We start from the raw sequence: 22,931 nt of genomic DNA, 5'->3' as shown, positions 1-22,931 counted from the left end.
CTTGATGCAAACTCATCCCCTTTGTTGATTTTAATTCCCTGTAAGCCAGCCACCCTCCCCCCTTCAAAATAAAGTAACTATTGTTTTGAAACCATACATTCTTTCTTTATTAATTAAGAGATAGCGGACAAGGTAGCCCGGGTGGGGTGGGGGAGGAGGGAAGAACAAGGCCACATTGTAGCCTTTATTGTAGCCACACTAAAAATCAAACTGTTTGAATGACAGCCTTCTGTTGCTTGGACCATCCTCTGGGGTGGAGTGGTTGGGTGCCCAGAGCCTCCCCCACCGCATTCTTGGGCATCTGGGTGAGGAGGCTATGGAACATGGGGAGGAGGGTAGGCAGTTTTACAGTGGATGCAGTGGGGGTCTGTGCTCTTGTTGGCTTTCCTGCAGCTCCAACAGACGCTTCATCATGTCCGTTTGCTCCCCCATTAGCCTCAGCTTAACGTCCTGCCTCCGCTCTTCGTGCTCGCTTAATTTTTTCCTGTCCTCTGCCACTGAATGCCTCCATGCATTAAGCTGTGCCCTATCAGTGCGGGAGGCTTTTCCTGCGTGCATCAGAGTTCAAAGCGCTGTCCAGAGCAGTCACAATGGAGCACTCTGGGATAGCTCCCAGAGGCCAATACCGTCAATTTGCGTCCGCACTACCCCAAATTCAACCCAGCAAGGTCAATTTTAGCGCTACTCCCCTTGTCGGGGAGGAGTACAGAAGTCGATTTTAAGAGCCCTTTAGGTCGACAGAACGGGGTTGGTTCTGTGGACGCAGTCATTTTTAAATCGACCTATTGTGGCTAAATTCGACCTAACCCCGTAGTGTAGACCAGGCCTTAGGCACTATATGTCTAGTATGAGTTCTTTTTGGCAGAATGTTCTGCAGGCAAATTGGGTTTATTAAACTTTTTTATTTCCTCAATAGGTACAGAACAAAATAGCAATGGTAATAGTGTAGGAAGAATTCATGCTATGAGACTTCTAGAATTACTCCCAATCCTCATTTGTTTTACATTCCCATACAAAATGAAATTAACAAAAGATCCACCTATATTTTGAATAATTTCTTTGGGTTATTCAAAAAACAAATATTTAACTTGAGGAAAAAGTCCCTGTATATAGTAGAGAATTTATAACAAATTCATACCTTGTGTATGAAAATAACAAATTTGATAGCTGCAAAATGAAGACATACTATGATAATTAACAAATTAAATAATGAAAAGCTGTTAATAGCATGGAGAGCAATGTTCAGCAGGGATGCAAAGTGAAGGGAAATCTCCTTGCACAGTTTCCCCCTCACCCTTCACGGCACCATTCATAATCTGGCCTTTAGAACAGGAAGTGCATTAAAAGCAGCTAGATGTCCCCAGACAGCTCCTGAAAGGGACTGGGTACTTTGAGACCTGGGGTTAATACAAAACTATCAATTTTTCCCTTTTAGCACCTCTTCTCTTTCTCCTTTCCCCAGCTACCTCTCTTAGCTTTGTCCAGCTGCTAACTTTGCCTTGCTACCCTCTTAACATCACAGGCATAGGGATTTGTTGTTCTTTCCAGTGACAAGCTCCCAGCGCTGCACTGTTGGGAGTTGATATATAGGGTCTAATGTCAACAAAAGGCCCATCGGAATATGGCTTTGGAAAATTTGTGGCCCTGCTAGACTCCTGAGCTCCAGTGGAGGATCTGGCCTAGTACATATTTTTCAGGGTTGCAAGAGACAGCCAAAGAGAGGCAGACTGGTGTTTATTGTTTTAATGCCCTGGCTCAGCCTAGGCCTTCAGGAAATTGTATTTATTTAAAGTAGTCTCTGTCCAGAATATTATTGTAACTGGGATCAGAGGGAGTCAAGTAGAGCAAGTTTCTATCTGGAAGAGGGACCTAGTAGCCCAGAGCTAAAGGCTGGCCAGTGACTAACCCCCCTGGTAGTTTAGGGTTACAGAGCTCGCAAGCATAGTTATTACATGAGGATCAGTATCAGGGATGAGAATGAGTATCAGTATCAGAATGAGAGCCTCCCTGAAATTGGTTGGAAACTTTAGCTCTGAGCCCAGATAGTGTGGGAATTGTGAGAGCTGACAACAAATAGGGCTCTGTGAAGAACAAGTTGCAGGGTCTAAATTAGGTGTAGCATAGCAAGTAAAGAACGGGTGAAAAGTTGTATAGGAAGATGTGTTGTAAGTGTGACAAACTGATATATACTCATTCTTATGTGTCTCTTTTGCTATTTTCTGTATTTTTTATTTGGTTAATAAAACGGGGATCAGTGTCTAGAATAACAGACAAAATGGAGTTCAACAACCAGTATGACTGCAATATAATGCTCTGATCACATCAGAAGTACAACTGGTAATATTTTGTGGACTGGGGATGATGTTAATACTATGTAGTAGTGGCCTAAAAACAAAGTGGTTTGAGAGGTCTGTAGGGGATAGTCAACTATGCAAATTCAATGAATGGCATTTAGATAGACTAAAGAATCAGGTCATCTTGTGAACTAAACTGGTACCAATGTAACATCTAGTTAAGCCAGCGGGCATAAGTGCCCTGAAAGGGACAGTGTAAATGACAGCACCTTTCAGATTCCAAGAACAAAACAATCATTTCCAAGTAAGTTCTCTCAGCTGACAATGCAGCTCACCCCTTCCATGTTACTACTTGTAAAAATATTTGTATTTCTCTTACACCCTGCAGCAAAAGCTGACCTTCTAAAAGCTATTTTAGAAGTAGAAGAGCACCAGTGGTCACATGAGCTTTAGGCCTTTGGGGGTTTACCCTTCCGAAAACTTTAGTGACATGACAGCAGAACATCCTTGTCACCCTAGCTCAGCAACTTCTCTCTTGCATCCTTCTGAAACCCAGAAGTGCCGATTTGAAGCAATTTTACAGCTCTTGAAAGATTTTTGGAACAATCTTTATTTTACACCCAAATAATCTTTTTACTGTATCTTCAAAGTGATTTTAATGCTGTTAAAAGTGTCGGCCTCTCCATACTGAAGTCCTGTATGAACCAGACAGACAATCTTCTCTACCACTGTGAATCAAGACTGATCTAGAGGGACACCTCCCTTCTAGAGGTGAGATAATTAGCCTCTATGTGACATTTATTCACTGGCACATGTACTCAGTCTGCTCCCAAGGGTGCCAATTTTGGAGACGACAATCTCTTTGAAGACCGAAGGACCAAGCTGGCAAACTGTGAATGTGGTGAACATACAATGGGCTGTATTTATTGCTTTAACAGGGCTGTAAGGAGAAGAGACTGAGAGACAGAATTCATCCATGGCCATTCTATGGAAGTAGGTGCTCCACCACCCTTTTAAAAGGTGCAGCATTTATTCCCCCTGCCCTGACTCAGCATAGCTGGCTAGTATGGAAAGGGCCACATCCTCCCTGCCCTATTTAGTGAGTCTAATGCAGTTGCTAATGATAGATTCAAAGCTCAAGAAATTGTGAATGGCTTCTACACACTAACCCAAATGAGGTGAGGGGTGCTGCCTTACCCCTCGTGGATTCATATAGGGCAACACAATCTGGCACCTTTTTTGTTATAAACACCTAGAATATGGAATTAGGGCAAAGCTCCATCCTGGTCTCTGCTGACTTGAATAATCTTAATATTAAAACAACTGAATACACTTTTCTTCTGGCCAGAGTGGCCATACTAATTTTCTCTTTCTGGTTATTGCGTTCCTGAATTTTAGGAAAACTGATGGCTTTGACCATCTTGTGTCATGATGATCAATGTCATATGAAAGAGAGAAGCCAAAGGGTAGATGTGTATAGTACTGTGAGTATTGCCATTTGTGGAAACACTGGAATGGTGATACAGCTTGCTGTCACTCCAGCCTGTCAAAGAAAACTAGACAAAAGTTCCTGATGGAGGGGTACCAGTGGCCTGAAGCTACTCTGTTGGGGAAGAGTAAATTTAGTAGTAGACATAAGATTAAGAACATAAGAATGGCCATACTGGGTCAGACCAAAGGTCCATCCAGCCCAGTATCCTGTCTCCTGACAGTGGCCAATGCCAGGTGCCCCAGAGGGAGTAAACCTAACAGGTAACGATCAAGTGATCTCTCTCCTGCAATCTCATCTCCACTCTCTGACAAACAGAGGCTAGGGACACCATTCCTTACCCATCCTGACTAATAGCCATTAATGGACTTAACCTCCATGAATTTATCCAGTTCTCTTTTAAACCCTGTTATAGTTCTAGCCTTCACAACCTCCTTAGGCAAGGAGTTCCACAGGTTGACTGTGCACTGAGTGAAGAACTTCCTTTTATTTGTTTTAAACCTGCTGTCCATTAATTTCATTTGGTGGCCCCTAGTTCTTATATTATGGGAACAAGTAAATAACTGTTCCTTATTCACTTTCTCCACATCACTCATGATTTTATATACCTCTATCATATCCCCCCTTAGTCTCCTCTTTTCCAAGCTGAAAAGTCCTAGCCTCTTTAATCTCTCCTCAGATGAGACCCGTTCCAAACCCCTAATCATTTTAGTTGCTCTTCTCTGAACCCTTTCTAATGTCAGTATATCTTTTTTGAGAGGAAGAGACCACATCTGTACGCAGTATTCAAGATGTGGGTGTACCATGGATTTATATAAGGGCAATAAGATATTCTCTGTCTTATTCTCTGCCCCTTTTTTAATGATTCCTAACATCCTGTTTGCTTTTTTGACTGCTGCTTCACACTGCACGGACATCTTCAGAGAGCTAGCCACGATGACTCCAAGTTCTTTTTCCTGATTAGTTGTAGCTAAATTAGCCCCCATCATATTGTATGTATAGTTGGGGTTGTTTTTTTTCAATGTGCATTACTTTACATTTATCCACATTAAATTTCATTTGCCATTTTGTTGCCCAATCACTTTAGTTTTTTGAGGTCTTTTTGAAGTTCTTCAAAGTCTGTTTTGGTCTTAACTATCTTGAGCAATTTAGTACCATATGCAAACGTTGCCACCTCACTGTTTACCCCTTTCTCCAGATCATTTATGAATAAGTTGAATAGGATTGGTCTTAGGACTGATCCTTGTGGAACACCACTAGTTACCCGTCTCCATTCTGAAAATTTACCATTTATTCCTACCCTTTGTTCACTGTCTTTTAACCAGTCCTCAATCCATGAGAGGATCTTCCCTCTTATCCCATGACAACTTCATTTACGTAAGAGCCTTTGATGAGGGACTTTGTCAAAGGCTTTCTGGAAATCTAAGTACACCATGTCCACTGGATCCCCCTTGTCCACATGTTTGTTGACCCCCACAATGAACTCTAACAGATTAGTAAGACACGATCTGCCTTTACAGAAACCATGTTGACTTTTGCGCAACAATTTATATTCTTCTATGTGTCTACAATTTTATTCTTTACTATTGTCTCAACTAATTTGCCCAGTACTGACGGTCTGTAATTGCCTGGAATCCCTCTAGAGCCCTTTTTAAATATTGGCATTACATTAGCTATCTTCCAATCATTGGGCACAGTAGCTGATTTAAAGGACAGGTTACAAACCATAGTTAATAGTTTCACAATTTCACATTTGAGTTCTTTCAGAACTGTTGAGTGAATGCCATCTGGTCCCGGTGACTTGTTACTGTTAAGTTTATCAATTAATTCCAAAACCTCCTCTTGTGACACTTCAATCTGTGACAATTCCTCAATTTTGTCACCTACGAAAGACGGCTCAGGTTTGGGAATCTCCCTAACATCCTCAGCCATGAAGACTGAAGCAAAGAATTCATTTAATTTCTCTGCGATGACTTTATCGTCTTTAAGTGCTCCTTTTGTATCTCGATTGTCCAGGCGCCCCCACTGGTTGTTTAGCAGGCTTTCTGCTTCTGATGTACTTAAAAAACATTTTGTTATTACCTTTTGAGTTTTTGGCTCGCTGTTCTTCAAACTCCTTTTTGGCTTTTCTTATTACATTTTTACATTTAATTTGGCAGTGTTTATGCTCCTTTCTATTTACCTCACTAGGATGTGACTTACACTTTTTAAAAGATGCCTTTTTATCTCTCACTGCATCTTTTACATGGTTGTTAAGCCACGGTGGCTCTTTTTTAGTTCCTTTACTGTGTTTTTTAATTTGGGGTATTCATTTAAGTTGAGCCTCTATTATGGTGTCTTTGAAAAGTGTCCGTGCAACTTGCAGGGATTTCACTCTAGTCACTGTACCTTTTAATTTCTGTTTAACTAACCTCCTCATTTTTGTGTAGTTCGCCTTTCTGAAATTAAATGCCACAGTGTTGAGCTGTTGAGGCGTTCTTCCCACCTCAGGAATGTTAAACGTTATTATATAATGGTCACTATTTCCAAGCGGGCCTGTTATAGTTACCTCTTGGACCAGATCCTGCACTCCACTCAGGTCTAGATCAAGAGTTGCCTCTCACCTGGAGGGTTCCTGTATCACCTGCTCCAAGAAGCAGTCATTTAAATTTCGAGAAATTGTGTCTCTGCATTTCGTCCTGAGGTGACATGTACCCAGTCAACATGGGGATAATTGAAATCCCCCACTATTATTGAGTTTTTTATTTTGATAGCCGCTCTAATCTCCCTTAGCATTTCATCATCACTATCACTGTCCTGGTCAGGTAGTCGATAATAGATCCCTACTGTTATATTCTTATTAGAGCATGGAATTACTATCCATAGAGATTCTATGGAACATGTGGATTCATTTAAGATTATTTCATTTGATTCTACATTTTCTTTCATATATAGTGCCACTCCTTCCCCCCCCGTCCCGCACTACCTGTTCTGTCCTTCCGATATATTTGTACCCCAGAATGATTGTGTCCCATTGATCATCCTCCACCAGATTTCTGTGATGCCTATTATATCAATATCCTCCTTTAACACAAGGCACTCTAGTTCACCCATCTTATTATTTAGACTTCTAGCATTTATGTACAAGCACTTAAAAAACCTATCACTATTTATTTGTCTGCCCTTTTCTGATGTGTCAGATTCTTTTTTATGGGAATGTTTCTCGTCTGATCTGGCTCATACTTTATCCACTTCCATCCTCTCTTTTTGACTAAAACCTAGAGAATCTCTATCAATAGACTCTCCTCTAAGAGAAGTCTCTGTCCGATCCACGTGCTCCTCTGCCGTAATCGGCTTTCCCCCAACTCTTAGTTTAAAAACTGCTCTGCAACCTTTTTAATGTTTAGAGCCAGCAGTCTGGATCCACTCTGGTTTAGGTGGAGCCCATCCTCCCTATATAGGCTCCCCCTATCCAAAAAGTTTCCCCAGTTCCCAATAAATCTAAACCCCTCCTCTCTATACCATCGTCTCATCCATGCATTGAGACTCTGAAGCTCTGCCTGCCTACCTGGCCCTGCGTAGAACTGGAAGCATTTCTGAGAATGCCATCATAGAGGCCCTGGATTTCAGTCTCTTTCCTAGCAGCCTAAATTTGGCCTCCAGGACGTCTCTCCTACCCTTCCTTACGTCATTGGTACCTACATGTACCACAACCACCGGCTCCTCCCCAGCACTACACATAAGTCTATCTAGATGCCTCAAGAGATCCGCAACCTTCGCACCAGGCAGGCAAGTCACCATACGGTTCTCCCGGTCATTACAAACCCAGCTATCTATGTTTCTAATGATCGAATCTCCCATTACTAACAGCTGCCTTTTCCTCATGACTGGAGTTCCCTCCCCTGGAGAGGTAACCTCAGTGCGAGAGGATACCCCAACATCATCTGGAAGGAGGGTCCCAACTAAAACATGATCAACGTGTTAAGGAGCAGGAAGGGAAGTGGAAATAAACAATGATAAGACAGGAGAGAGATCACTTGATCATTACCTGTTAGGTTCACTCCCTCTGGGGCACCTGGCATTGGCCATTGTTTATAGACAGGATACTGGGCTGGATCGATCTTTGGTCTGACCCAGTGTGGCCATTCTTATGTTCTTATGATTTAAGGTGGTACTGTGAACAATGTCCTTTTTCATTTCTTCTAAAATCCACTGGTAAATATGATTCCACCTCTCCATTTGCTAAAATTGCAACATGATTTTTTGCCTGACCCCTAATTTCAGAATTCATCATTAAATTTAGCTAAATGTTTAGGTCTGGTACTGTTCCCACAGTGAGAAGAGACACAAATACAGAGGATGCAGTGACAAATCCAGTAAAATATTAAAGGTCAAGATTCTGACCTCATTGGGAGCTGGTGTAGTTCACTATCTCTGAAAATCAGGCCACTTTTATTTAGGTGCCTACTAACGTTTGAAACTGTAGGCCTGTTTTGATTCTTTCGCGGTTCCTGAATGTTAGAGGTGAGATCCTGGTAGCAATTTTATATAGCAATGTATATTGTTTATTTCTCTGTTTCTGGTCATCTAGTGCTTTTTGATGGAACAAGTGTTCAGCATAGGAGCATAGGGAAATTATTTGCATTTTAGTAGTCAACAAGCGCCATAGTCAGAATCTGGGCCCCACTTGATAGGTGCTGTACAAACACACTGCAAGACACAGTCACTGCCCACAAGAATTTATAATCTAATTTAGAAAAAGATACAAGAAGTGAATGAAAGAAACAGTCATAATATAGCAGGAAGCCAAATGAAGGTGACAGTAATAAGAACATATGGGTATTTAGATAGCTGAATGCACAACTTGATGTTTTGAGCCATTTAAAGTACAAGTAAGTAAATAAACAAAAGCCCTCAAAACTGGCCCTCTGCCTAGCTGTTTTATGGTTCTGTGTAATCCCGATACTAGCTCACTGCATATTTTAATATTTATGGCACACTAATAGCATGTTATTTTTTAAAAATATGAACACTTTGTTAAAAAAAATCTAATTTTTTGACATTCAAAGCATAGCCCAAGGTGACATGACTTTATAGGAGCAAAAGGACAGCTAGGCAACAGAGCACAAGATTCCCACAAATCGGGAGAAGATAACTTTCCTGGTTTTTCTGTCTGTTTATGCTTTAAATGCTGATGCTGGTGCTCTGAATGTTTTTGTGTATGTCTAATGGGGAAAAGTGCACCACCATTTGGGACGTGTGGCTTTGGTTTTTGGCACTTATCCTAGTCAGAATTCCAAATAAACATCAGGCAGGTACTTACCTTTCAAGCATAAATATTTTTGTTCTGAAATGTCCTAAAATCTTCTAAAATGCAGGAAAATTCACACCTGGTGTTTCAGCTTTCTCCAGGGGAAAAGCCCTGCCCCCATTAAATAAAACATTGTCTCCTTACATCTTCCCACACTTGTCTAGCTGTGGGCCTGCCCCGATAGACGCAGAAACAGCCCCCAGGAAGAGTGGCCCCAGAGGAGCAGCCCCTGGAAATGAAGGAAGGCGCAAGGACCAGGGTGCAGGAAACAGGAGCTAGATAGGAGAAAAGTCAGGGACACCCCTTCCTATCTCACCTGGGGGCTTTCACTTCTGGAAAGTTCCAAATGCTTGGCCAGGCCTAGGACTTTGGGTCCATGGGACAGAGTGTGAGGGGCAACTCAGTGGGCTCACCCTTATTCCTAATATGACTAAGGAGATAAACACTGATCAAACTCTGTCCCTCCCAACACCCCCCCCCCACACACACACATCTGGGGTCCCCTGTGACTGCAGATTTGTCAGCCTACCAGAACTGCCCTGGCTCAGCCCCTTTGAAGAAGCTAGGACCAGCAGTGGTATCTAGGCCTTGAGCTGCCACTGTGCCCAGCCCATGCTTAAGGGAAGTGAAGGGAGGCTCCTTGTCCTTTCTCCTTACTTGTGCACCTGCCTAGGGGCCAGGCACAGTTTTGCCGTCACGATGCTTACGGATGTCTGGCAGATCTTTTTCCCTGAAGATAAGGCACTTCAAAGGTCAGATGCAATGAATTTGTAATAAGGAACTCTTTTGTTTTATTGAAGGAGAGGCAGGGCTTAAACATTTCGTGTTAAAGAGGCTTTATGCATGGTCCATCCCTGAGCCTTTGGTGCATGTGGGTTGAACTTCCAACTGAGGCAAAAGATCTGGGACCTTTGATTGTTTTCACCCATGAAATTTAGAGGCACGTGAAGACCAGATCAAAGAACAAGTTTATTTAGTGAGGGGGGGAGAGTGACACTTAAGTCTAAAATAACGGCTAGCAGCCAGATTATAGAAAATGTTACACACCCCTTTTCAAATTTTTGAAGTGAAGAGGACTCTGGAGATGGCTGTTTGCCAATATTTCATACAGTGCTTGAGACACTGCATGATTTACCACATGATATTATATTAATTCATAGAATCATAGAATATCAGGGTTGGAAGGGACCTTAGGAGGTCATCTAGTCCAACCCCCTGCTCAAAGCAGGACCATTCCCCAATTAAATCATCCCAGCCAGGGCTTTGTCAAGTCTGACCTTGAAAACTTCTAAGGAAGGAGATTCTACCACCTCCCTAGGCAACACATTCCAGTGTTTCACCACCCTCCTAGTGAAAAAGTTTTTCCTAGTATCCAACCTAAACCTCCCCCACTGCAACTTGAATTAAATTAAAACTGTTTTATTTATTTTAAACGTTTGAATTGGAGGGAGGGCTGATCCAAACCTCTGTGAAGTCAATGGGAGTTTTCCCATTTACTCCAGTGCTCTCTGGATCAGATCCAAAGTGACCTCCCATCAGTTTCTGTCAGTGTTTAAATAATGAGATCATCTTTGGCAGCTAATGGTATCTTTTTTTTCTAATACCTGTGTGAAAGTCTGTGTGGTGTTAGTCTGTTGAACATTAGTTTCTATTACTGCAAAGAAACCAGTGTTTCCTGCTCAGTGCACAGTTTTAACTTTCTCTGTCCTAGTGAAGTGCACAAGAAATGGAGCAGAGGAAAATAATGCACAGTTCAAGCATGTGATGCTTTCGCATATCTCTGCAAACAAAGATGCTTGGGGAAAGGGTTTTTCCGAAGGAACAATTCCACACATGCTTACCAAATGTTTCAGAGAGAGAGCCTCTTGTACCAGTAACAAATAAATGGGTAATTTTATTTTCCTTACTAAGAATCCCCCATAGCTCAGTTAAATTCCTTTATCCCCAAGAGATCTGCTACTTACCGAGCAGTTCTTGCTGGCTCCATGCATACTTCAGACCCTCTGTTTTCCTCCTCCTAGCATTGTTTTTCTGTGTGCAAGTAGATTACTTGAAGTCAGTCACCACTTAAAATGGCCAATAAAGATTGTTAAATAAACACTGTTAAATAAACTGTAGTTGCAGTCCCAGTGTGGCTGGCAAAACTGGGACTCAACCAGCAGCTAATATGTGCACTGACCTGAACGTGTCCCAGTTCTCTGCAGTAACATATACATTGCATCATGCTGACAGTCATCTGGTTTTTAGCATGGGTAATCACCAATATGGTCTTTTAAGTGAGATTCATAGATGCTGATTACATTTATTGCATAAATTACTTCATTATTAAAATCAGGTCATTTGAGCCCAAAAACCATTAACATGCAATCTATTAGCATAATTTCATAAGCTAATAAATCAAGCACAGGAAAAGAATTAAGCAGGTTCTTACTGATAAGTGTTTCTTCAGAGATTAAGGAACACAATTTTCTTATGAATATATTAACATTTTAAGAGTGAATTCATGCAAAAGCAGTTTTTCTGCATATATAAAACTTGTGCTAAATTTTCATACTCAACCTCCAGAGCTGTTTCAAAATTAGGGTTTTTTCCAAATCACTGTAAAGCAATTTGATGTTGAACCAATTAACCTGCTGTGATATGCTCTACCTGTAAAATTCTTACCTTTCCACTTTTATCAAACAGCTAAAGCCAGCAATAAAAAATGCCAAGATAATGTTTAAAAGGAAACAAAAAACCATACTTAATGGAGTGTTCATCCAAGGTGAATATAAATGTATTCTTAATGTTAAAATGTACCAGTAAAATTATCTCTCTAATTACTATGAGAGATATATCTAATTAATATCTATAGTTGTCTTATAAAAAAGGTGCATTAAAATGGATTTTATTCCCAGTCCTTCTGTAATAGGCTCTGATACTTGCCAGAATAACATAGAAATGGGCTTTTATTCATTTCACCGATTAGTTTTTGATTGCTTCTGAGTAAAGCAACTGTAATTATTTGGATACAAGAATGTTGCATGGAAACAGTGAATTCAAATGTAAACTAAACCATACTAAGTAGGAGAATGTGCAGAAATTTTACCAAGTTACTAGACAGCCATGATTTTTTTTCACATATAGATAGTGGTGTTTTTCCAGTCCCTCGCCTACTGTTTTAGCATGTTTAATACACTTCATCCTCAATATCAGACTCTCTGCTGTGACACACAGTGACTCAGCTTCAAGGCACACAAACAATCGTATTTGTTGTATAATGCTTGCAATGCTTGGCATTTGTGGCCTCATAATTCCTCAGGACAGTAATATCAAAGCCTCTTCCTTCTCTTTGGCACTCTAAAAGAAATCAGGTAACTTTATGTGATTGCTTGAGCACACTGCTGTATACTGACTGGCTCAATGGAGATAATCACAGAACGAGAAATATACTCAGCCACAGGAGGCTGAGAGAATGCCCCAAACACAGTGGAAATGGGTCCACTGAACAAAGGTAGTGGGCAAGCACCAGAAAGTCCATGCTGAGAATGGATGTTGCAGAGGGGAGTGCACTAGGATTGCTTTCGCTATGGCAACGCACTCCACTAGTCCTCATAAGTCATACTGCTTTAAGTACAAAACAGAACTCCAACCTTAACTATGGCATTGGTATTATGACACCATAATACCCTATCTGTCTTTTGTCTGCTAATCCACAGAGTTCTGTGCTGAAGGCGGTGGAAGGTAGAAGGCCTTGCTGTCTTCATTGAAGATAATTTACTGTGCAGATATTTTAGGAGAAACATCTAATTCTATATTAATGTCATTCTAAGATTTTGAGCTAAATTGTGGTTTAAAGCCAGAAGCACCAAACTGAAAGTTAATTGGAGTCATCTGAATGACTAAGCAGAATTTCTCCCACAGAAACCATGCTGAATTGGTGAATTCTGCCATCCTGGGAGAGGGTGCAGCACATGTCCAGCTACCCTGTTTATTCACTGATCAGGTATATAGAGCCTGAATACTACAGAAATATCTATATATAAGTAATATGTGTGGTGCACTCAGGCAATGTGGTTTGATTTAAGAAACAAGCCACCAAATTTATAAAAATCTATCTGACTTGTATTTCACTGAAAACAGATTTTGGCAATCTCTAATTACTATAGCCATAAAGAGTATTTATAGACTAACCGCATGAAGATTGTGGGTGAAATTATTACCATTAGTTATGTCATTATATTGCTGAAACAAATGCATTAGCACCTCAAATGTTTTGGACCAAATTTCAAAATTAGGCATTTGCTCCTGCACCTTGACTTAAATGGGAATAAAATCAGGTCCTATGTTTACAGGGATATCAACAAATAATTACATGCGCATGTAAGTGCTTGCAAATTTTGCAAGCACAGCTAAGAGGCCTATTTTTGAAAATATGACTGTTGTGCTCTGTTTATACAAGTATTCATTTGCATAGTGAAATGACCTTAAAAGGTCAAAAGTAGAATTGAAAATATAGCATCTTTATATCTACAAAGCATACACCATAGGAAGAGGTCTGTCTTATTCAACATGCAAATAGTGTTACAGTATATAACACATGGACACTGTAAACCTTTTTCAAAAGCACTTACCATTCAAATCAAAAATTGTCCAATTTTTATGAAATGTAAAGAGAAGATACAGTAAATGGTATTATGAAGACATGGGGTAATTAGAACTGATTGCATATGCATTTAAATTTATTAAATTGATTTTGTTCAAATCTAGCAATTTAAGCCAGATCTAAGAGATACTTACTTTGATTTGTCTTTTCCTTTCTACTTAAACTGATGCGTAAAACTACATAGCTGATTAGTGCTTCCGGGCACCAAGTCACACAAAGGTTCAGATTTGTTTCTGTTATGAGTAAGGTTACATTTTAGTGACACGTATTTTAAGTAAAAGTCATGGACAGGTCACGGGCAGTAAACAAAAATTCACAGCGCATGACCTGTCCAAGACTTGTACTATATACCCCTGACTAAATCTCTGAGGGATGGGGGAGCTCTAGGGCAAGGGTCGGCCTGGGACCACTGCTGGTGCTCGGGGGCGGGTGTGCGAGGCCCGGGACTGCTGCTGGTGCTCTGGGGGGGCCTGGTAGCCCAAGACTGCCCCAGAAGTGGCCAGCACAGCTGGCTCGGGGGCCTCCTGAGCTGCTCGGGCAGCCCTGGGGTCAGTCGTACCAGTCACTGCAGAAGTCCCAGAGGTCCCGGAAAGTCACAGAATCTGTGACACACTCGCAGCCTTAATTATGAGTCACCTCAGTGAATAGTCCTCATCATGGGCAAATAAGAACAATGTAATCAGAAGGAAGGAGAGGATGAATGTTATGTTGGTGTCTACGGAGTTTGGAGATAGACAACAGATGTTCAGTGACATCCAAGCAAATACAATTAATCTGAAATTATGATTTATTCCCCATTAATTTTAAAATTTCTTTTTTCAGCCTATTTATACTAGTAATTGTCTCTATTTGCTGTTACTAGTGAATCTTGCATTGTTGTCCAAGAAAATATGATGATACAAGGTTTGATGCAGGAAGATAGGAAATGGGTTGGCTAGTAATTTTACACTGAAGAATTATCGGCAACGCTGGTAGTGATGCCTACAGTTATGATTGCCCAATGCTTTCCATTATAACAGTGGTCCTCAACCAGGGGACGTAAGCAATTTTTCAGTAATAGTGTGCTGTGACCCTTTTGTATTTTGATTTAGTAAGCAAATAGTTTTTAAGTGAGGTGAAACCTGGAGGAATGTAAAGACAAATCAGACTCTTGAAAGGGGCACAGTAGTCTGGAAAGGTTGAGAGCCAGTGCATTATAAGACCCTGCTTCCAATTACTTACAACTTTGCCAATTTTAACTGTCTGGGCTGAAGTTTTCCATACCCATTGTCTGCCTCAGGCTGAATTTATTTTTGAAAGCTTCAACTACATTAGTTCTTCAGATCAAAGTTAGGGGAAAATGGTTTTCCCATGTTAAAATATTCTTAAAATCATTTATTGTGAAGCCTCCACAATAAGGGGGGAGAGGGGGAAGGGGCGGGTGTCACTATAATATCATAGATGTGCCTTCCACTGTCTTGTGAAAATCCACTTAAATTCGCCAAGTTAATGAGTCTCCAACCATGTTTGTGTTTTGATGTAATGCAACCACAAACACAACTCTTTTTTTTAAAGATAATTAAAAACAGACAGAATATAACAATAATAAATCACAGAAGATTTCTGTAGTGAAATTTCATCTTTAAACAACTTTGTGTTCTAAGCTGCTTTCCTTTTGCACTGAAAGGTAATTAAGTGGCGTAAATGACACACCTTCTTTATTAGAGCTAGCAATATTTTATTATAATCAAAAACAATGTTATTTAGTGCTGTAAACAAAAGTCTGTTGATATAATGGGGAATTTGCTCAAATTTTATAGGCAATATCAGTTGATATTGAAAAACTTGAAAAATGTTGAAATAAACTTCAAAATTGTCATTGGGACTTTTGACATTTTGATTTTGAAATGTAAGCTAAATTATAGTTCAACTTTTAAACAAAATGCAACAGTTTTAAATTAGGGCGGTCAATCGCAGTTAACTCACAAAAATTAATCACACTTTTAAATAACAGAATACCAATTGAAATTTATTAAATATTTTGGGTGTTTTTCTATATTTTCATATACATTGTATTCTGTGTTGTAATTGAAATCAAAGTGTACATTTTTTATTACAAATATTTGCACTGTAAAAATCATAAACAAAAGAAATCCTATTTTTCAATTCACCTCATACTAGTACTATGGTGCAATCTCTTTATCGTGAAAGTGCAACTTACAAATGTATTTTTTTTGTTGCATAACTGCACTCAAAAACAAAACAGTGTAAAACTTCAGAGCCTACAAGTCCACTCAGTCCTACTTCTCATTCAGCCAATCTCTAAGACTAACACGATTGTTTACATTTACAGGAGATAATGCTGCCCTCTTCTTATTTACAATATCACCAGAAAGTGAAAACAGGTATTTGCATGGCACTTTTGTAGCCAGCATTGTAAGGTATTTACGTGCCAGATAAACTAAACATTCGTATGCCCCTTCATGCTTCGGCCACTCATTCCAGAGGACATGCTTTCATGCTGATGACGCTCGTTAAAAAAATATTGCGTTCATTAAATTTGTGACTGAACTCCTTGGCAGAGTATTGTATGTCCCCTGCTCTGTTTTACCCACATTCTGCCATATATTTCATGATATAGCAGTCTCGGATGATGACCCAGCACATGTTGTTCAGATAATGAAAACGAACATGCGTTGGTCTGCACTGCTTTGGATTGTTATCGAGCAGAACCCATCATCAGCACGGATGCATGTCCCCTGAAATGGTGGTTGAAGCATGAAGGGACATGTGAATCTTTAGTGCATCTGGCATGTAAATATCTTGTGACGCTGGCTACAGCAGTGCCATGAGAACATGTGTTCTCACTTTCAGGTGACATTGTAAGCAAGAAGTGGGCAGCATTATCTCCTGCAAATGTAAACAAACTTGTTTGAGTGATTGGCTGAACAAGAAGTAGGACTGAGTGGACTTGCAGACTCTAAAATTTTACATTGTTTTATTTTTGAATGCAGTCTTTTGTACATAATTCTGTATTTGTAAGTTCAGATTTCATAATATACAGATTGCGCTACAGTATTTGTATTAGGTGAATTGAAAAATACTATTTATTTTGTTTTTTTACAGTGCTAATATGGTTGTGCACTTTTAATCAAAAATAAATATAAAGTGAGCACTGTACACTTTGTACTCTGTGTTGTAATTTAAATCAATCTATTTGAAAATGTAGAAAACATCCAAAAATATTTTTAAAAATTGTATTTTATTTAACAGCACAATTAATTGCGATTAGTTTTTTTAAATCGCACGATTAATCGCGATTAATTTTTTAATTGCTTGACAACCGCAGTTTAAATTGAAAAACATTTTGACATTATTAAAATGAAACTTTGATCCAAACTGACTCCCATCCTCCCCCCAGATCTTTGGTTCGTTAAATTTTTTGAGATTTCAATTTTTTCATTCTGATTTGGGACAGGAAAAATATCCAGACTTTTGCATAATGGGATAACCATTTCCTGCTCAGCTATAGTCGCCAGCATAAGAAACTATGCAACTGGAGTCCAAGTTCAGTAACCATGAATAATGAGAGCCTGAAGATAATTCTCAATCCCAGGCTTCATGCATACCAGTACAAGGCACTGCTGCCATACCATTCCAGTTAAGTTACTGCCTTGCCTTTAATTATTCATTACCAGGGAGAATTCCTGTAGCTTTCTTAGCAGTTATGTATTCCAGCAGCCAAACAAAGAATATCAATTTAATGAATCTGAATCCATTATTTTAGCTAAATAATTCTAAATGCCTCTTATTCTAAACTTTATTTAAAAATGAATATGTGAATGCAAAATATTTTCTTCTTCTATTAATAAGTCATCACATATATATTGTGGGTAAATCAGATATTTTCAAAAGTTTTTCTTTAAAAGTTGGAGAATATGGCAAGTTTAATTATTCAGAGATGTGAAAGTGAGCATCTAAGCATTTCATTCCTCTACTGGGTAAAACAGAGCAGCTGAATTTTCATAGCTCTGGAGGGGGCATGTACCCAGATTTCATTATTTGCAGGAGTCTTACATGATTCCTCAGGCACTGCAATGAAAAATGTATTCCCAGTTGTATTTTTTGTTCAGTGGAGGTTATCTACCTGTAAGGGAGGGTCCTTCTGTATTCCACACATGGATACATATGTGGTGCATGTGCCTGAGACCAGAGTTTTCTAGCAAGTAGTATGTATTGGTCTGCACCAATGCAGTTTCTCCCCTCATGCTGTGTACCATTAGTATAAAGTGGCAGTGTAGACCAGCGATCGGCAACCTTTGGCACACGACCCACCAGGGTAAGCCCCCTGGCGGGCCGGGCCGGTTTGTTTACCTGCCGCATCCTCAGATTCGGCCGATCGCGGCTTTCACTGGCCGTGGGTTGCCGTTCTAGGCCAATGGGGGCTGCGGGAAGCGGTGCAGGCCGAGGGATGTGCTGGCCGCCACTTCCCGCAGCCCCCATTGGCCTCGAGCAGCGACCCACGGCCAGTGAAAGCCGCGATCGGCCAAATCTGAGGATGCGGCAGGTAAACAAACCGGCCCAGCCCGACCCTGGCGGGCCGTGTGCCAAAGGTTGCCGATCCCTGGTGTAGACCAATGCCTCTCCAGTTACTCCTTTTATCCCACAGCAGAGGAGAAGAAGGGTAGATAGTGCACTACAGATAAGGACCACACATCTCAAAGAACCTCCAGTAAGCAACTTCCATTTCTTCTCCAAGTGCAGGTTCCTGTGTGTATTCAAACAGAAATGGGGTGGAAGAATGCAGTTGGTATAGATGTCTGTAATGCTGCTGTCTCATCAGCTGCATCTGCAGACAAGGCCTGGACTAAGGTGCAGTATTTCATGAAAGTATGGCTGGAACTCCAGATCTTACAAATGTCCAGATATTTTTGAAAGCAGAGAGATGCTATTGAGGTTGCCTATGCTCGAGTGGAATGGGCCCTCACCCCTCCAGGGGAGGAATACACACCAACTAATAAAGCATGATACGGTGGAGATCCACTCAGTCAGTGAGCAGGTAATGCTTGACCTCATGATCATTCTGCTATAGCAGTAAATAGTCTAGGGCGGCATATTCTCCTAATTGATTTAATTCTTTGCAGACCTAATGCTAAAGCCCATCTGATGTTGAGAGAATGAAGTCTCCTCTTCTCATGGAAAGCAAGATGTTTTGGAAAGAACACCGGTAAGAGAATAGGTTCATGTGAAACTCAGAAATTACCATGGAGATGAAGGGGAACCTTCTTATGAAATGTGGAGTAAGGCAGGTCAGCTGTGAGTGTGCCCAGGTTACGCACTCTTCTGGCTGATGTGATGGGGGCTAGGAAGGACACATGGTGCTTTGAACACATGGCGGGGGGAAAAGTACCGAGAAAGGCAAAGATAAAAAAGGCTGGGGCTTACCAGCTTAAAGCGAAGCGACTAAGGAAGCGTTATTTACCCCTTAACATAACACAAGAACCAGGGGTCACCCCATGAATTGTCATGCGTGGCAGATTTAAAACAAACATTAACAAGTACTGCTTCACACAACATACAGTGAAACTGCCAGGAGACAGTCACCACGTGACCTATTCTTTATGAAGACCCTGGGTGCTGTTACCAGGCCGAATGGAAGTACTCTGAAGTGGTGGTGGTCTTGTCCTAACAGAAATTTGAAGAACCTTCTGTAGGACGGGTTAATGTTAACATGAAAGTAAGCATCTTTCAAGTCGAGAACCACAAATCATATACACCTCTCCAGGGAGTAGAATAACTGAAGCCAATACAACTGTAACCAGATGCACCCCTGTATATGAACCCTACACATTACTGTAGTAATCTTTGTACAAAATGTGCCTTGTAAGATATCATTTGAAAACTAACTCCTCACTGGTTAATAACATCATGGTGGCATGTATGTAGCAACATTATATATATAAAGTTATGAATTTCCTGTGTATGATGATGTTGATCGCACATGTTCAAACCCACATAGCCCTGACTAGACATAAGTTGTTAAACAGGTCTATCCTAAACAAAGAAATTTGTTAGATGTAAGTTGAGGTGTAAACAGGGTCCAGTGAACCGCGGCCACTGGGAGCCGCGATCGGCCGAACCTGCGGATGCAGCAGGTAAACAAACCGGCCTGGCCCACCCAGGGGCTTTCCCTGCACAAGCGGCGGAACAAGTTTGGGAACCACTGATCTAGGGCTAACCTTCAGGAAGATGCATTTCGAAGGGTGACTGGACTATAAAAGTGAGAGGCAAAAACACCCCAGGTTATCTTTCTTTCTCTCTCTTTCACCTAAGACAACAAAGGAACCAGCCTTTTGACTTTGGAAGGGATCCTAACATGTGAATTGGTCAGCAACATTGCTGGGAACATGTAAGGATTTTACCTTGAACCAAGTTTAGTTTAAGCTTTAGCAACTAGAAACTATTTTATCTTTTTCTCTTGTAACCATATCTGACTTTAATATCTTATACTTGTACTCACTTAGAATCTATCCCTCTGTAGTTAAATAAACTTGTTTTATTTTTTTAATCTAAACTAATCCATTGTTGTGTTTAAACTGAACTTTTGGGGTAATTCCAGTTAAAAGTGTTGCATATTGACCCCTTAAATGTGGAATGGACCTATAATATCTGAACAGCCCAGGAGAAGGCTGGACAGTGCAGGACACACATTTGAGGGAAAATTTGGGAGGGTGTTGGGGTTACCCTGAAGGTAGTAACCAGGGCTGGTGTGGTGCAGGCAGGCTGCTGGACCAGGCCTGTAGCTATACACAGACACTCAGGCTGTGACCTGCATGCTGTTTGCAAGCAGCCCAGCTTGGGGGCTACAACTGCAAAGCAGTATGAGGCACCCAAGGTTGCAAGGCAGTTGGTGACACAATGCCTCACAGGATTGGATCGCACTTGGAATGCGACAGTAACCATGTGGAATTTTGATTTGTGCATAAAGCTATTTAGCTGAAAAGTCAAGAATGGGTCTCAATCCTCTTTTTCCTAGGAACTATGGGGAACAGACCCCTTTTCCTTGAAGTTGGGGTGGTACTTTCTCTATAGCCTCTTACCAAAGGATAGAGTCCATCTCCTGAGGGAAGATTTCTTCATGAGAGTGGTCTTTGAAGAGGGGCTGTGAGAGGCACTTGATGTAACCAGAATAGACGATATCTAGTATTCACCTGTCTGTTGTTAATGTCCTCTAGTTGTGGGGAAAAAGGCGAAGCGGCCACAAAAGGTTTGGGAGACAGAAAGAGATGCCATGCATGAGGGTTCTCAGGCATCCTGGCAAAAGCTGGTTGGTGAATGGGGTTTAGCAGCTCCAGCTGAGAGAGCTGCAAACCTAGTTCTTGGTACCCTATGGTGTTTGTGCACTGGTTCATAAGGGCGCAGGTGGTAGAATGGCTGAGGAAGAGGTCTTGATTTATACACCTGTTCGTGATGTATTCTCTTTGGAACTGGGGTATGAACGCCCAAACAGCAGAGAATTGTCTTGGAGTCTTTTAGTGCGTGTAGCTACTCATCAGTCTTCTCACTGAAGCGATTAGACTTGTCAAAGGGCAAGGCCTCTATGGTACTTTACACCTCCCTGGGAAACATGGGAGAGTGAAGCCAAGATTCACACCTCATAACTATTGCCATAGTCAAGGGCGGATTAGGGTTTTGTGGGGCTCCGGGCCAGAGCAAGTGGGGGCCCCTCTCCACCTCTTCTGCCACCAGTCCCCCTCTTCCCCGGCATTCCTGTTGGGGAAATGGGTCAGGGCGTGGGGGCTTGCCCCACTCAGCCTGCCCACTCCCCCCATGCCTAATCTGCTACTGGCCTCAGCTATATACCTCTAGACATGTTATCAGCCACATCCATTGCAGCTTGAAGAGAGGTCATGGCTACCAGTTTGCCATTGGGCCCTGTCCTCCTAAGGGAGTTTGTCTTTGAGCTCTAGGACTTTGGAATAGTTTGTAAAATCATATTTTGCTAACAGTCCTGTTAGTTAGCAATACTAAACTGAAGGCTGGTGGATGAAAATACCTTCCTCCCTAGGAAGTCTAGGCATTTAGTGCCTTTGTCTGCAGGGGTTTCCTTGGGGGTGCTGTAGCCTGGATCTCTCTGTGGCTGTTTGCCCTACTAGGGAGTGGGATGCAGCGGGAGTAAACAGACTCTGACTTTTTATCTGGTAAAAAGTATCATCACACCTCAGCCCTCTTTGAGGACAGGGGGCACAGTTAGCAAATGTGTGTCCTACTGTCCTGGCTGGTGCAATGATGACCTTATTTACTGGGAGGGCCACCTGGCTGCGACAAGAAGGCCGCAAGATGTGCAGGAGCCTCTCTGCAAAGCATGGATGTCCTTGCGTGGGCTCTAGAGTTCAGTCAACACCCTCTGCAAGAGCTCTTGGTATTGCCTGTGGTCATCAGGCAGGGATGGGGTGATTGCCTCATTGGGTGATGAGGATGACATGCCCATCGGAACTGTCGGCACTGGTAAATCCAGTTCAATTTCTTCCTCTGTGTGCTCTAATGGAGCCAGCTAGTGTCAGCTAGGAGGAGAGAGGGCTGGTTGAGATTCCTGTATGAATCCGGAGCGCTGAGCACTGGGTACCATATGTCTCCTGGATAGTCATGTGTCACGGGGTATGCGGTGCAATCCAGACCAGGGAGGGGTTATCAACACCTATCCTGTAACCCTTACAATGCTTTGCTGCTGTAGCTCCCAGCATGGGACACTCAGAACCTGCTTACAAGCATGCAAGTCACTCCCTGTGTGCTTCAGCAGCTCTTACCCCAGCAGCCTCTCTGCAGCCCCATTCTGGATTCCACTAGCCTTGCTTACAGTCAGCCAGGTGACCCGAACATACTCCCAGTTCTGAATTTCCCCAAAACCATGTGTGCTGCCCTCTCCTGGACAGCTCAGAGAAATAATAAGGTTCATTGCTCCTTTAAAGCGACAAAAGCACATTACATCTGATTAATTTAAGTGGGGTAAATATACCCTTTCCTTCAAACACAGCACTTGGTTGGGTGGAATTTACATAGCTTACTATCCACCAAGCTCTTTAGAGACAAGGACTCTCTCTTACAGGGCCTACTACAGTGGGGTCCTCAATCCTAGATGGAGTGGCTGGGTGCCATTGTAATAGACACATAAGGCAGGGTGGGGAGAGCTGTCAGATGGTGCAGAGCGGAACCAGGATACTGACCTGTATCAAA

At 41.6% G+C, this 22,931-nt stretch overlaps 1 long non-coding RNA gene across 1 annotated transcript in view; it reads left to right on the top strand.

The window, feature by feature from the left end:
• LOC125632199 (uncharacterized) overlaps positions 1-22,931 on the top strand; it is a 136,148-nt gene that overhangs the window by 82,317 nt on the left and 30,900 nt on the right. The window contains exon 3 of the long non-coding RNA XR_007355224.2: positions 18,842-18,924. This is a non-coding gene — a long non-coding RNA (uncharacterized LOC125632199). The remainder of the gene's footprint in view (positions 1-18,841; positions 18,925-22,931) is intronic.

The sequence above is a fragment of the Caretta caretta genome, chromosome 2 (assembly GCF_965140235.1).
Source record: "Caretta caretta isolate rCarCar2 chromosome 2, rCarCar1.hap1, whole genome shotgun sequence".
Taxonomy (NCBI): Eukaryota; Metazoa; Chordata; order Testudines; family Cheloniidae; genus Caretta; species Caretta caretta.
Note: the sequence above shows the minus strand (reverse complement) of the source record. Positions and strands in the feature narration are given on the sequence as shown.